This window comes from Mya arenaria, chromosome 5, assembly GCF_026914265.1.
Source record: "Mya arenaria isolate MELC-2E11 chromosome 5, ASM2691426v1".
Classification (NCBI taxonomy): Eukaryota; Metazoa; Mollusca; class Bivalvia; order Myida; family Myidae; genus Mya; species Mya arenaria.
Window position 1 is genome coordinate 7,248,683 of NC_069126.1, and position 14,512 is coordinate 7,263,194.

At 34.1% G+C, this 14,512-nt stretch overlaps 1 protein-coding gene across 6 annotated transcripts in view; it reads left to right on the top strand.

Moving 5' to 3' along the window:
- LOC128234831 (irregular chiasm C-roughest protein-like) overlaps window positions 1-14,512 on the top strand; it is a 122,251-nt gene that overhangs the window by 41,308 nt on the left and 66,431 nt on the right. The window contains exon 1 of one of the 6 annotated variants that reach the window (XM_052949367.1): window positions 1,107-1,238. The exons of 3 other annotated variants lie outside the window; for them this stretch is intronic. The gene's annotated coding sequence lies outside the window, so the exon portion shown is untranslated. Of the gene's footprint in view, window positions 1-1,106; window positions 1,239-6,157; window positions 6,376-11,780; window positions 11,823-14,512 lie in introns of those variants that run through there. 2 more of the 6 variants (XM_052949362.1, XM_052949368.1) reach the window with 2 other exon arrangements.

Consider the following 14,512-nt stretch of genomic DNA (forward strand, 5'->3'; position numbering starts at 1 on the left):
TAAAGCAAAGTCAAAGACTCTTTTATTTATAAATTGTTCAGTTTGTTTACTGTTATGCCCCTTTTTTGACTAAAAATAGCAACTCACAGATAAGCGTTCACTCGTGTTTGACTCACTGTGAGCGCATTTGTAATAATCATTCCTTTATACGTTGCAGCATCTGAGTATTAATACAATTAAGTAATTACAAACACCCTTGCTTTTCTGTATAAAATAAATATTAGGTTGAAATTTGTGGGGCTTTGTTCACCTCAAATTTTTACCCCACAAATTTCAATCAAATATTGTGAACATTACAGAAATCATCATACCATGTCATGTAATTTTTCAACTCTAAAAAAACATGAGCCGAGGGAGACAATACAGTGAGGAGCAATTTTTCTGGTTTTAGAGAAATAGATAATTGATTAATGTATTAGCAGTGTATTAATTTACATAATGTTATTATTTGATACCTCTGTTCTGTATTCAGAACCATAATGTTAACTAATTTTCCTATTTTCCACTCGGAATCATCCATAGAATACTTATGGCATAATTAGATTTCAACGCATATATTTTCTTCGTGACAGACTGTTTGTGAAAAACCATTGAAATATATTCAATAAAGTTTCCTTTGATGTAATATTAATAAAATCATTGTTGTTCCAACTATTGTGTGCATATCATTATTTCCCAGCAATTATTAGCCCCAGATGAATTTAAGTTGTGGTAATTTTTCACCTGGTGTCATATCCATTTACAAAATTTGATTTATATCCTTCGGGCTTGAATGACAAAATCCCATTAATCATGTGATCATGCAAAATGCAATGAAATGCAATGCAAATTGTTTTATTTCGATACCCATAATTGATTTAATATCATCATTTAAAGCTAAAAATTGAAGAAAAAAAAAATAAACAAGGTGATTGATGACTAAAACTATTATATAATGATAATTGAAGTTCATACAGTTCGACACTAAATTAGAAGAAACTTGCTTGGAACCATTAAATTAAGGTAGCATGAAATGCAGCATTGAAAATTATTAAGTTGACACTCATATTTAAAATCAATACATACACACATGTATTACAAACATAAATTTTTAGTGCTTAAAACAATTAACTACTTACTAAATAATGCATTTTATGGAAAATATTAATTGAAGATATTAAACAGGATTGTAACCGCATAAATATTGAATGCCTGGTGGGTCCTAAAAGATTTACAGTGATCAACTATGGTTTCATAAGGTAAAAAAACTGTTTTCTGCACCTTTCTTTCAAATTTAACATGGTACCCTTCATATAGAAGCATTGTTTTCGATATATTCATCCTTTTCAGTAAATTAATTATTTGGGAGTAAGAGTGCATCTTTAAAGCTGCACTCTCACAGATACACCATGTTTACAACTCTTTTATTTTTGGTCTTGGAAAGAGCAAATTTTTGCGTAGATATCTGCAAACCAATGATAAAAGGTTGCTGAAAAAAGCTCAGATCACAGATTCTTATATTTCCGTTCAAAAATTAATGACATAAAACAGTAACTAACGGTTTAAGAAATATTCATAAAACGTCAATTTTTTAACTTAAATATGAAAATCTGCGATCTGATTTTTTTGTCAGCAGTCTTAACTAGTTTCCATTGATTTTCGCTAAAATAGGTCCGTTCCAAGACAAAAAAATAAAAAGTTGTCAAAACGTTCAATCTGTGAGAGTGCAGCTTTAAAGGTGTGTATCAAGTATTGGATGTAAATGTAAAATTTACAGAACATATAAGAAATTTTTGGGATAAATGTCCATCAAATTCTCGATTACCATGATTTCGATGTCCCAGGGTAGAGTGTGTGTGTAAATGTGTTTATCCAGCGCGATAGATTTGGTTCCCCTCTCGAGGGACGGTTCCCAGTTGCCAGACCGTATACCATTACACCCCTCATCTAGATAACATCGCTGTTTTATATGGCATTGCTGCTTATGACGGCATCCCAGCTTTAAACAGTCATCAAACATAGGCCTCTGTTTATGGTAGATATGCTTTGTAGACTCAGAAAATAGATTTGGAAAGGTTAATTTGTTTTGGAATAATAGATTTGTTGTTTTATTTTTTCCTGATGTAAGCCCTCAGAGAAGTATATTAATACATTAATATGCCTTTTAAATTGATTTGCTATCACAGTCATCGGTGTAGTTTTATACCAACATCAAAATGTAGCATTTCTTACAAACTGATGGAATTGACAACCATACTCTGGGGCTGAACCATCCATCACACACCCATTACCCCCTCCACCCTGCTCCCCCCTCTACGCTACATTTATTCAAGTACTTGTTAAGGTGTACTTAAGAGGCTGGAACACAGTAATCAGAAACATTAAACATGGCATTATGAGTTATGCGGACTCTCAGAATGGTTTCAAGGATTCAAGTAAAAAATAAAGGAGTATTTGGTCTACAAGGTTGTGTGTGTGTGGGGGGGGGGGTGTAAGACTACACCCTGCTCAGAGTTCTAGGCTGAACATTGCCCTAGCTGCCAATGTATCAAGCTATGTCCCTCAGCGGATTTAAGCCGATGCCAGAAGTTTCGGAGCCTGGCACTTCATATGTACGATTATTGGCTATATTTTATCATTGATCGCTGTACCCATAAGGATATGCCTATCATTAGTAAAAATATTGACAAAACCGTTTGACAATATTTACGTTAGAGTCCACTCCGTACAGTGTTTGACATTTTCATCGACAGGTGGATTAATTGCATCTCACAGCATCATAATTGATTCTGAATAAATGTGATGGTTGGCAGAGCAATGTTTGGACAGTTTCACAGATGCAAACATGGAGTTTGATATTGTAGATCTATTGAGTCTGCCACACCATTTCAGAAGTTACCAATGGTAACCTAGAAACCAAGAAAAATATCCAGTATTTAAATATTAAACCAACTATGTTGTCAGAATCATTTTAAGTTCTATATTCCATATGAAGAATCGATTGATTCAGAGGGGTGGGGGATTTGGGGTAGAGGGGTTTTGGTGGGTACCCCCCCTAAACTTCATATTTATATTTCGACTGTTTAGTTATCATTCAGCCAAATTGAAAAGGTTAATTAATTTAAATACTACCTTTTTAACTACATGATCCAGACTGTTTGGTTACAAAAAATTAAAGTGACAAGGTTTTTTTGGCCTCGTACTCTCTAAAATGTTGTAACCAAGCCTTGAAAAAGAAATCTCGTTATCTCGATTTTATGGGTATGTTATAAGTTTTCGATTTTTTTTTCGGTTCACTAATACAGTTTTTGTTTATTGGTTATATATATAACGAATGTTTGTTATCTCGCAGTATTTCCCAAGGTTCCAACGATTTTGGCATAGCAAGTTTAAAACTGTAATTGAAGAACTTATCACAATCTTGAAGTAAGAAGTACACCCAGCGGTGGACATGAAAGACAATACAAGTTTTGATAAAAAAATAAAATAAACTGTTCAATAATGAAAGACAAAATGATTCAGTGCTAAAATGCACTTGTAGGATCCTTGCTGGATGTTCATAAGGATTTTATTATTTTGATAGCTAATGTCTTTTATCATCATTTATCACATACCCACTGGTCAGATAGGCATTACTTGCTGAATGCATTAACAGTTGTAGGAGGGCGCAGATCCTGGGTCCAGATATGTCACCACAGGCCTGGTACAAGCTTGTATGAGACTTGTATCTCGCCTCTGACTGACAGGAGGGGCTTGTTCTCCCCAACACTACCTGTTCAATCTGTGTTATCAGCCTCTGATGGACATGGCAGAAGGGGACTGTGGTCTAGAAGAAAATTAAATGTTAGATGTTGTAAAAAATAAGAATTATTGCAGTTATTTAAAGGGACATGCTCATGTTTTTGTAATGCTAAATTAATGGTCACTTGATAATGGCTTTTTTGTTGCATGATTGGTTGATCGACATTATCACATGGTTTTATCAATGTATTGATAAAAAAAAAAATATCAATCAATTTTGTATAAGCCCTAATGGCCTTGTGTTAAAGGCGTCAGTTTTCTTTTTTCTTTCTTGACCTCAACAGTGTCTCCAGTGTTTGAACCATAATAAAATCAAGGTACATATTTTAATCAAAGTACATATTTTATACTTTTTTTATAATAAAATTGTATTATTTTTTTCTGCAATTTCAGTATCATAGGGTAAAATGATGATGAAATAAGTTTTTTCAGATGCATTTAACCTGTTAATCTAATTTTTGGTCCATAAACATGAATGAGTCGGTTTAATACTTGAAAATATTTAATTCTGTCACATCAATCTGATTGTCATGATAGTGTACCTGTATTGATGAAAATAAAAAATAAAAAATAAAAAATTGTTTTTTATTTCAGTAATTTCTTAGGATGTTTAATTCTGTTGCACCTCTGTCAAATTTATCATATTATTGCTGTATTATAAGGACTTAAACTCAAACATTTTATTAACCCATTTGAATTCAAAAATCACTGTTTACAAGAGAGGTAACTGCTATGAGACTTAATTACTGACTCCAGTTGCCCCTGAAACTAATCAGAGCCAAGAATTTTAATGCAATTGATTATGCACTGATGAAACACATTCCTGAACTGAAATCTTAAACAATAATTGATTATTTTTTCACACACCAAAATTAATGTACTTGCTCCTGATTATTTCACAAGCTTTTAAAATGATTACATTGGCAAAATATTCATTATTTGGCCCCAAGATTTTTTTCAGAATGGTATTAAATTGGTTTGGACTGTCAAAAATGGAACACCATAATTGTTTCTATGATCGTATTACTCTGAGGAAAATTTAAGAAAAACCAGCCTGGAAACCCCTAAAATCATTACAAGGGTTATTACAAACAATTATTAGAGCTGGGTTGCATCAAGTTTGACACATTTTACGGCTCCCCTGGCCTCATTTTAGCAAGATGAGGGTCGTAATCCTTACACAGGGAAGTGAGGATTACAAGAAAAGAAGTTTTCAGAAAGTTGGGCCCTAGAAAAGAAATACTTCAATTCTCATCCCTATTTTTCAGACCATTGGGATAGGGCTTATTTTTTGCATGTTTGTTTTTATGAATGTATTTCGAAGAATAATGGTGAAAGAATTGTATTATTCAAAGGTGTTATTGTTGGCAGGCAGTCTGCATAGTGCTAAAATCCTAACCTTGGCGATTGTGTACATTCAAGATGTTCACATATGATGTTGCCAGTGACAAAACGGACTTACGTAGCAAAAATTAAGGCACATAACTCTGGCTTGAATATTTATACAGTTATATGCCCCTTTTTGACTGAAAACAGCAACAATGACTGATAAGCCAGGCTAGACTTTGACACTTCCCAGCAGCTTTCTTAACAGGCTTGGCTCTCACTTTAAAGCCCATTTCTTTAATTCTTTAAACTAAAGATAATATTGTAAAGTGTTTTAAAAACATTTTATAGATTTTCTCTTCTTGTTGAAGCCAACCTTTTTTTATTAAAAACATTGGGTTACTGTAGCATCTGATGTGTTTGCAAGAAGGTTGAGAAGCTAAAATATTATTCCTTGGCCTTACAGTTAGCTCCAGGGGTTAAATTTATTAAGATCCCTGGGTTCTTGTGAATATTGACAATAAAAACTTCCATTTTAATTACCAAGGCTTTGTGATAGGGATCAGCTAATTTTGTTATATTTTTTTCTTCTGTTTATATTGCCTGTCATAGGGATTTTAGTTAAGACATTAAGACATTAGTTTTAGTAAATAAATTATAATAATGTCAAGTAACATAACTTCAATATTCATGGTATGAAAATATACCATTGTGATTTCTTTTAGTAAACATACTTTTTTACAACACAAGTCCCTAAAATGTCAAGATATATCCATGAATCATTATTTAGGAAATTTTCTTTCATGAAAATATAATAATGCATTTTGTTAGTTATTGTTCTCTGCATCTCATGTAATCCTGTTACTCATCATTTATGTAGCCCATTTACCTGAGAATTTATCATAGCTCTTTGTAAGCCTTCGTTTGATTGGCTGGCTCATTTGCTACAAGGCTGCTGAATGGTCAGAACACCTGATTGCTGATAAGCCATTTGTACAATCGACCTCAGAGTGAGTTTACAATATTCTCTTGTGTGTTGGAAGGAAAACATTGTGCGGAAGTGTGAAAGTTGTGCGTTATATCGTTATATCGGCAAGTTTAAAATTGTGTAATGGTCAAACTGTTAAAACAAAAGGCTTGATAGTTTTTGAATGAATTTGTACAGAGTGCAGTTTACATGTAGGACATTTTATGTTGTGCCAGTGTTTTAAAAGAAGTAAATCTGGATTTTTTCATGGTCTGCATTAATTTTGGATGGAATATAAACAGGTAATGTGTGTAAATAATGTAGAATTTCAGACTTGAAGCATAACAGATTTGATATAGGGAGGGAATAAAATGGAATTTTATATAAATTGAAAAAAAGTTTTATGCCTTGAAAACATCTAAGGAAGCAATGTAGAAAACAAAATGCATGCATTAAAAAGTATCAACATTAAGACATGGGAATTATGGTATTTTTAGGTAAATACTGTTTGCAGTCAAAAGCTAAAGTGACTATTTTATCACTGCCTAGAAATCATGAATCAAACTGCTAATGGGTAGGTCTACCTTCAGCATTTAAAAGAAAAAAATAATTAGTCTGTTTACTAAAAAAAAGGTTAACTTTTAGGCGCACAATATAGGTTGATGATTTTTTTTATTTGGCTTCAATGGTAAAACAAAAACAACATCATTTAGGTACAAAATTAAAAAAGTATTAGCCTTTATAAATGTTTTTTCTCTTTAATTAATATCTACGTGGCCACAAATTCCCCATTTAAAAAAAGTGCCAAATATTGCTAATATATTCTTTTCCATACCTAAATCATATGCATTTTTTTTATTTTTTTTTTATCATTGAAGGGAATTGAGTTATATGACAAATGATAATGCAATAAATTAAAAAAAAAAATGCATGAACCTATATAGTGTGCCTTTAAATTATTGCCATATGGTGTTGACGTCATCTGCCGTGATCTTAACGTGCGAAACCTTTCCCTTTGTCATTATTTGATCAATGTTTAAACTAAACCGAATACACTCCCTTCATAAAACAACACGAAACTTGTGTTAAAACGTTTCAACAAGAGTGACTCTTAACATAATTTAATATGACTTTCTTAACGATCGTTTAAACAAATACATTTAATTTAAACTGAATACATATAACTGTTAATTGACTGGAAAGAGTGCAACACTGTCATCATCCCAAGACCTCTGGGTCCACTAGCTGTTGTGACATTATACAAATTCAGCAATTCTGAAGGACCAGAGTCCTAATTTGTAACTAACAACTTGAGCCTCAAGTCATGACTAAGACTCAGAAAAGCTTTTTTTAATGTCATAAATTATCTTTAATAAAGTTAAATAAAGTTGTTTTACAGATAATGTTATAATAATGAAACATAGTATTTGCAATATTCTTAGCCAGTTTAACTGTCATTGCTCTACTTTGATAAAACAACTGTACAACAAATTTAAAATTGCCTGTTTGGAGTATTGAGCCTTTTAATCTCAGACTCAATACTTAATGGATACAGACCCTGAAGATAAAGTGAATGTTTTAAACCCTCCCATGTACTGTTAAATGGTCCCCCGACCTTCCCTGCTATTTGTCTCTCCATTCCCAAAAGCTGACTCCTGAGTCCTTGTCTGTTATTGTAATCAGACAGAAACTGCTGTGTCAAAACCTTCATTATCCAACAAGAATTATGGTCTCTCTCATTCATTCTTGACTTGCTCATTTTATGCTTTTTTTCAGACTGAAAACCATAACGTTCCATCTTTCCATTTGTCATATTGACAATTGTGTCAGTTAAGGGCCATTCTGATTTTGCCATTATTCTGTTATTTATTACAAAAATAACACTGAATGTTTTAAGGTGTCAGACCAGACTGCCAGGGGCTGATGGTTTACTGCCTGTTGCTGTTGGCACTAGTCTTTTCCATATCAGTGTTTTGACTGGAAATTGGAACTGTTTGAAACATAATTTTCTTCTTCTGTATTTTGACACCCCATCTAATCAACTGCGGAGGAGTCAATGAATATTATACAGTTATTTACTTATTAAAGCTGGACTCTCACGGATGAACTGTTTTGACATTACTTCATTTTTTTTTGTCTTAGAATAAGCCAATTTTTGTAAATGTCTGAGAACCAGTGATATAAGACTGCAGACAAAGAACCACATTGCAGTTTTTAGCTCAACTATTCGAAGAATATGGAGAGCTATACTACTCACCCAAGCGTCGGCGTCAGCGTCACCCCTTGGTTAAGGTTTTGCGTGCAAGCACACATAGGTTAATATCTCTGCAACTACTTGTGGTATTGCATTGAGACTCGATACAATGGTGCTCAACCATCCAACCTACTTAATTAACCATGTAAGATAACTCTAGTTTCATTTAATGCAAATAATTGCCCTTTATTATTCGACATATAAATTCTGGTTAAGGTTTTGCGTGTAAGCACACATAGGTTAATTTCTAAGCAACTACTCGATGTATTGAATTGAAACTTTATAGAATGGTATTCAACCACTCAACGTAATTGAATAACCAAGATATATAACTGTATTTTGCAAATAATTGCCCTTTATTATTAGACTTAAAAAATCTGGTTGAAATTTTCCATGTAACCACATTTATGTTACTATCTCAGCACATCATGAATTGCATTGAAATCTAATCTAACAGTGATCCATTCATGTTTCGCCAAAACTTTTCAATCCTTACACTGAAAAGCGGCCGAATAGTTGAGCGCGCTGTCTCTGTGACAGCTCTTGTTCATATTTACATTCGAAAAATTGATGTTTAATACCGAAAAACTTATTTTTTCTTTTTTGTGTTAGCAACGCTTTTAGCCACAAAACAGGTAAATATTAAAAACTGTGATTTGATATTTTATCACCAGTCTTATATCACTGGTTTCCATATAATTACGCAAAGATTGGTTCATCCCAAGACAAATAAAAAAGTTGTCAAAATTTCCAGCGTTGTTATGACATCATATGATAAACTGTTTCCGGTCCATTAAAAGACAGGCCAATATTGCGTTATATTATGTCTACCAAAATAACTTTTCGTCCAATGATGGACAGTTTATTTATAGATCATGTAATAATAACATTTAATAGTGGGAAAAATAAGTGAAAACTTGGGACCTGGGACTGTGCAGAGTCCTGTTTTTGTTGAGACTGCAAAGTGCTGTTATTTGTTGCATTTTCTTATTTCTAATGAGATCTTGAAGTGGGTATTAGTGTTTGACATAAGATTTCAAAGCATTTTGCTTGAGAATCAATTCCATATGTCAACACAGTAAGATTGCATGTTGCTTTGAAGGTTCTGCGAACATTACACAGGATCCTGTTGAGATAAATGCGAGAAAAGATAATTTAGGAAAGATCTAAAGTATATTCAATTATCAGCATATATTTTAGCTCTAAGATGTGCTGTATCATTAGATATTCAGCAAAAATAATCATTGCATGCCAGTCTGCTTCGTTTCAGTTGATCAAGGGATATAACTCTAGATTTCTTTTCCCAACAGTGATGAATCATGCTTACAGTGTAATGTCATTGACGGCAAACATAAGTGTGTGAATCTTCCGCAAATTCGTCTCAACAACTATTTATGATATGTTTAAATGTAATCTTACTTAAAATGCATCAAACCCGCTCGAAAGCAGAAAGGGGATTTCGCCCCCTGTGACCCCCTGGACCCGCCATGGGTCCTGACTGCCCCTTGGACCCCGGCATAAAGTTCAGAGATATTTGCTTTCAGCCATTCACCTCCCTGTATGTAATAATCATATCTGCAATGGTTTTGAAATTAGAGCCAACCAAAACCTTTGCTCATTAACAACAACAATGGGTCATAACTCAGCAATAAAAGGAACAAACTATTTGTTCAACACTTCTTCATCCTAATACTTTCCTGATGAATAAAATCCTCAGGAATATCTTAAGTTCGGATTATTTTAATACACATGCATAAAACCATAAAAGGACAGGTAAATTTCTGTTAAAATAAGTACAAGAACTCAATATCTGCTTCTATTTTTGTACGCAGTTATTTAGGTATTGCACTAAGGTGACGAAATGCGAGTCCCATTTTCTAAAAGTGAACAAGACCTCTCGATGTTCTGTCTGCAGTAATTGTTATGCCTAGTATAAATCAAGATATTTTTTTACATATATGGCAAATTTGGAATTGCAATAGAATTTTTGTGTAACAATGTGCCGCCTGATGTTTGCTATCAGACAGACTGTCCCTAAAATTCTATAATTCTAAGATGTTTTTGTGATTTTCCCAGACTTCGAGATGTTTTTTTCTTAGATTTAGACACAAAACCATTAGTAAGTTATCCTGGTCTCTTGCTGTAAATTGACCATTCTGATTTTATTTCGCCATATTGGTCAACATAATTGTGGTTTATTTAAGACAAGCATCAAGCTTTCTGTAAAGGCTAAAAAACAATATACTGGTGTCATTTGTGTAACCCTACATGTTTTTTTAGCAGTTTATGGAAATATTTAAAAAATAAAATATGGGTGATCTAAACAATTCAAAAGAGAATTATCTATAAATCAAATAAGAATGTTAATTATGACCTGATATTAAGAATTTGCATAATTCGAAGGTACTGTAAAAAATCCATGCCAAAAAAAACCCTACCTCACCCACCCATGCTTTTTTCAGGCTGTAACCAGAAACAAACCAATTTTGTTTTTAGCCCTGAAGAATTGGCTTCATTCTGTCAAGGTTTCAAATAGCCCCTATATAAGAGATTGGGAAACTTACAAAATCTGGACTGTCACCTTGATGGCATTATAAAGCTTTGGTTGGAATCAAGTTGACTTAAATGCCTGCTTGACATCTAAGGGCTGTAAGAGACTTTATCAAAAGCTTTAAAGAAAGTACTATGTTCTAGTTATGTTTTGCTTGGAAAGAGGTGAAGATGTAAACCTCTCCCCAGTTGTCTACCTCATACTTCAGTTTCTACCATATCCTGCGTAACAAACAATATTAGGCTATTTTAATATTTTACATACAGAATAATGCGAGTTTTGAGTTTTTGCACGTATTCATGAGTGCCAATAAAGACAACAGCTAGTATTCAATCAAGACTCGACCATATACCACCCTCTTGAGTCACGAGTATACCTTAAAAGTACCCAGAAAATCGCATACCAAAAAACGGGTGGTGGTCACTTTTAGACATTGCTGGTCTGCATCGGTAAGATAAAAAGATGATTTTAATTTAGATTTATCTTGCGATCGGTGCATTCCTGGAAATTGCCTGTTAGGCTCTCTGTAGCTGCTGCGAATTCTACTCACAAAATCTTATTTTCTATTTTAAAACTGTGGATTGGATTATCTAAACATCTTGAACGTCTCATTTTGCACATAGGTTTTGTTGTTCCTTCATTATTTTCTGATTCTGTGTTTTCATGTGCTGAGCTAATATTTTAATAAGTGCATTTATATGATGTAAAAAATTCAGTATTACAAAAAACATGGATTATTAAAACACTGACAGGCTTTGTCTCTACCCAGACATCTCTAAAGCAATTTTCACAAAGCAAAAATATTTTGGCAACATAGCACTAACCATATGCACATGTCGTTAGCATGCATCGTAGACAACAAACAGAGACAAGTGTGCATGTGACTAACCGTCCATGTTTTATAAGTTCTTACTCATTGTTCACAGCAGGGGTCGTTTTTGCAGGTGAGCATATTATATAGCGGGAATTGCAAAATAAACGCTTGTTTAGAATGCCAAATGGTTTGGCAACTAATGTTCGGTTGGCAACTCCTGGTGCCATGAGCTAGTTTGGACACCGAACGGGTAGTTAGTTGCTTAATGGTTGTTGCATTGTAATGTATGTGATTATAAACTTTTCTAGTTGGCAGAGATTACTTTTTTCTCTGTTTCAACACTATTGTTGTGGAAGCAGAAGTTAGAACATTTTATTGTACATCCTATTAAATATATGGGAGATACGCTACATCTGTATTCTCCTGCGAAAATGGTTCATGAAGTTTATGATTTGTTAAGGATTTGTTTCAAGAACTTAATGAATAAAAGTGCAAGAAAGAACCAACGATCAAAGTTCAGGAACTTTATATTTTATTAATCTTAAATTAGCAAATTGCAAGAGTTGTTTCACCCAAGAGGTTGTGGATTCGAATCCCACCAGGGGTACTTTCTCATGGCCTCTCAAAAAGGACACAGTGTTGGTTTCTGCCCAGAAAACAGACTTGAGGGTGATTTTATAAGCTGTCAACTTTCATCAAAATCAAGCTAAAATAAATTAGTATAAACTAAATTAACCGAAAATCTTCCAATGAAGTTCATTTTTCGTAGAATATTTATGACTGACTTTAAAGGAAAAAAATCTGTTTCTCATTCTTTAATATATGGCCTTGCTGACAAGTTGTCATAGCTCTGAAATGATACCCTCAAAGAGCTGTTTAATGCATAATGTATCAATTGTGTTGCCTGGTGAAACATTGTTCGATGTCATTGGAATTTGGAATTGTTCTCACCTCTGTGTCCACCGCAATAAACTTCTGAGAATAAATATAAGCTTGTTTTTTGTAAATTTTAAGTTCCCGTTCGAAATATTCTATGCTTTAAAATGACTGGAATCTCTGCATTTTATAATTGTAACTGCACTGTCAACGCAGATGCTCTGCTCAACAACAACCGACCAAACAAATTAAAACAGTTCTGTGAAGTTCCCCGAGTTATTTGCAGGTTTCCAAGACATTTTCGTAAACATTTTCCACTGTTTTGAGCCCTGATTTAGGTTTTGTTTATAAATCAAGTCCATTATCAGATTAGGACAGGTGTGAATCCAGGTTTCAGAATCGCTAGATTTATGTTGGAATCTGATATCTTGGTACATTCAGCTATATCTGCTAATAGGTGCTACAAAACACAACTGTTCTTAAAGCTGCACTCTCACATATTGACCGTTTTGACAACTTTTATATGTTTGGTCGGTGAATGAGTGAATTGTTGTGCAAATGTCCGGAAACCAGTGATATATGACTGCTGGCAAAAGATCAGATCACAGAACTTTCATATTTACTTTCGAAATTTGATTTTTTATAGCTAATAGCATAACTAATGCTGTAAGAAAACATGAAAATTTGTGTAGTTTTTCAAACAATTGAGATCTGTTCTAAAGTATGTTATCTCTTACGAATGATGCCAAAATTAGCTGACTCTGAGACTACAAAAATAATATCTCTGAGAGTGCAGCTTTAAATTTTGTGTAGCATTTTGCTCATTGTTGATCAGTAAACATTATGCTGATGTCATATCTAGCCTGTTCATTTTTCAGGCAAAAAATATTCAAGGAATTTTATCATAGCCTTGGCATTGTTTAAATTCTTTGTTTTCATTGGTGTGCAAAAACTTAAACCTTGGCCATGCCTCAAAACATGTTAAAGATTTTCAAATGAAATTAGAATGAGACATCAGTGTGGTAATATAACTGGTAAACCATGCAGGTGTAGTGTCCATCAAGAGATATCAGGGGTTTAGCTATAACAGATAAACCATGCAGGTGTAGTGTCAATCAAGAGATATCAGGGGCGTAGCTATAACCGATAAACCATGCAGGTGTAGTGTCAATCAAGAGATATCAGGGGCGTAGCTATAACTGATAAATCATGCAGGTGTAGTGTCCATCAAGAGACATCAGGGGCGTAGCTATAACCAGTAAGCCATGCAGGTGTAGTGTCCATCAAGAGATATCAGGGGCGTAGCTATAACCAGTAAGCCATGCAGGTGTAGTGTCCATCAAGAGATATCAGGGGCGTAGCTATAACAGATAAATCATGCAGGTGTAGTGTCCATCAAGAGATATCAGGGGTTTAGCTATAACTGATAAATCATGCAGGTGTAGTGTCCATCAAGAGACATCAGGGGCGTAGCTATAACAGATAAATCATGCAGGTGTAGTGTCCATCAAGAGACATCAGGGGCGTAGCTATAACAGATTTATAATGCAGATGTAGTGTCCATCAAGAGACATCAGGGGCATAGCTGTAACTGATAAACCATGCAGGTGTTGTGTCCATCAAGAGACATCAGAGGCGTAGCTGTAACTGATAAACCATGCCGGTGTTGTGTCCATCAAGAGACATCAGGGGCATAGCAATAACTGATAAACCATACAGGTGTAGTGTCCATCAAGAGACATCAGGGGCATAGCTATAACTGATAAACCATGCAGGTGTAGTGTCCATCAAGAGATATCAGGGGCATAGCTATAACTGATAAATCATGCAGGTGTAGTGTCCATCAAGAGACATCAGGGGCGTAGCTATAACTGATAAACCATGTAGGTGTAGTGCCCATCAAGAGACATCAGGGGCATAGCTGTAACTGATAAACCATGCAGG